Source organism: Carlito syrichta, unplaced genomic scaffold (assembly GCF_000164805.1).
Source record: "Carlito syrichta isolate Samal-C Ts95f unplaced genomic scaffold, Tarsius_syrichta-2.0.1 Scaffold306797, whole genome shotgun sequence".
Classification (NCBI taxonomy): domain Eukaryota; kingdom Metazoa; phylum Chordata; class Mammalia; order Primates; family Tarsiidae; genus Carlito; species Carlito syrichta.
The window spans coordinates 74,203-76,668 of NW_007250893.1; positions in this window are offsets into that span (position 1 = coordinate 74,203).

Sequence of the window (2,466 nt, forward strand, 5' to 3'; positions counted from 1 at the left end):
TGCCCCGCCGCGGGCCCAGAGGCGGGCGAGAAGGCCTGACTCGGGGCCGGGGCGCCGCCTCGCAACGTCGGGGCGTCTCACCCCGACTCCGCGACCTCAGGGCCTCGGGTCGGCCGGAGAGCCCCTCACCTTCAGGGCTTCTGGCTCCTGTTAGGAAGTTAAGTACAGCCCTGGGTCCTGGCCCTGGGCCTGACTCCTTCATGGGGAGGCATCGCCTTCAGGCCCAAGTCGGTCCCCAGGGCCTGGGCTGAGCGCTTTGCAGGAGCTGCAGCCTCAGGGGAGGCCTGCCGCAGGGGCCTGACCTAAAACATAAAAGTAAACAAATAAATAAAATCTTAACCTAACCTTTACCTTAAACCTACACCCTAACCCTGACCCTAACCCCTAACCTTGACCCTAACCCTAACATAAGCCCTAACTCCTAGCCTTGACCCTGACCCCTAGCCTTGACTCTAACCCTGACTGATCCTAACCCTAGCCCTAACCTTAACCTTAACCTGACCCTGACCCTGACCCTAGCCCTAACCCTTATGGAAAAAAAAAAGCAGAAGTGCCGTGTATTTTAATAAGTGTCTGTTCAGATAGAGAAGGACAGGCTGTGAGGCTGAAAGGAAAATGTGAAAGGTTTTTGTGTGTCTCTGAGCCTGACTTCACGCCAGAAGTTCTCAAAGCAGGGGTCTGCAGTTTGTATGCTGTGTGAGCTGCCCGATGCTTCCCAACGGGAAGGTATTCAACTGTTTTCCAGTCCTGCTGCTTGTGGGATTGTTAGGCAGTGGTGAGGGAAGGCAGAGGAGATGACCCCGTGTGGGACGTCAGAAAGAGTCTTTTCTCTTTCGTTTATGCATTCATTATACAAAGGTGTTCAAAAAGAGAGACTCATCTGATCACCCGGTGGAGTTTATCTCAACAAGTCACACGCATTTCTGGTCACAACGTATGTGCTCAAGTATATTCGTTTTATGTTTTGATAAATTAAAATTTTTTTACAAACAGTTATCTGTGAAACACAGAGCAGTTGTGGGCTCTCCTCTTAACTAAAAAAAAGTTCATTTAAAAACAAAACAGAAAAGAGCTGGGCGTGGTGGCTCACGCCTGTAATCCCAGCACTTTGGGAGGTAGAGGCGAGAGGATTGCCAGAGTCCAGGGATTCAAGACCAGCCTGGGCAACTTGGCAAGACCTTGCTTCTACAATTAATCAAAAAATTAGACATGGTGGTGCACGCCTGTGGTTCCAACTACTTGGAAGGCTGAAGCCAAAGGATCACCTGAGTCCAACAGGTCAAGGCTGCAGTGGCCGTGAGTGTGCCACTGCACTCCACCCTGGGCAACCGAGTAACACTCCAATTCAAAAAAGAAAGGAAAGAAGGAAGGAAGAGAGGGAGGGAGGGCACATGCTCACTGGAAAAAAAAACCCTCATAATTTGCAAAGTCCATTCACCCACATACACATAACCCTCCATTAACAATCCCTCTAAATTTTACTAGCCCTACTGCCCACTGAATAAAGTGTGAACTCTGTTAAATACTTGAGGGTCCTCACAATATGACCCTGCCCCACCATTCCAGAATCATCTCCAGGATGCCATCCAGTCCCATTTAATTACTTTTTTTCTCAAGCTGTCAAGGGAAAAAGACAAGTTTTTATTATTTCCAATCTGTCATAGTCTATTATTTTTGTAAAATACAATTAAAAGCTTGCTAGCAAATGGGGAAAAAGACATTAAAAACTACAAACCTGTTTTATTACAAGTATACAATATACAACAGGTATAAAATTATTCTCTCAATTTTTGAGGTTTTTAAAATGTTCTAAATGCTTACTCTCGATTTATATATTTGCCTGGTTATGGACCAGTAAAAATCTGTTCACAGACTTGCAGTGGTGACTATACTTTAAGTGGCACTGGTTTCCTGTTGTTTAAATATGTCAGATGCTTTTCAACTTCAGCCCTTTTCTCATGTTTAGTGCTGATCAAAGTTCTTTCTACTCAAGTTTCAACTCATAATGTAATAATAATAATAGACTTTAGATGCATTAACTGAATTTACCTCAGCCCTATAAGCTAGGTATTATCATCATCATTATTTTTCTCACTTTCAGATAAAAAGATGGAAAATTAGACAGTCCACACAACCAGTGAGGTGCAAAGTCCGAATTCTAAACTGAGCTGTCCTCATTTGGGAGCCCAAGCAATCAACCATTATGCTGGGCCCTTCGTGAAACCTCCCTGTATGCCTTTGAGTTGAAATTAACCTCTCCTTACTTGCACCTCTCCTCTAACATTGTTTTTCTATTAGTTTTCATTCATGTCTGTTTCCCACACTAGACTTGAAGCTTCTGAGAACAGTGATGTTTGTCCACTCATGCTAATCACTAGAAGCAAAGATCATTCTCCATCTTTGTGGTTCCACAATCTTTTGCACTTACTTGGTTATGTCATAATTATTTGTTTTTGTCTGCATCCT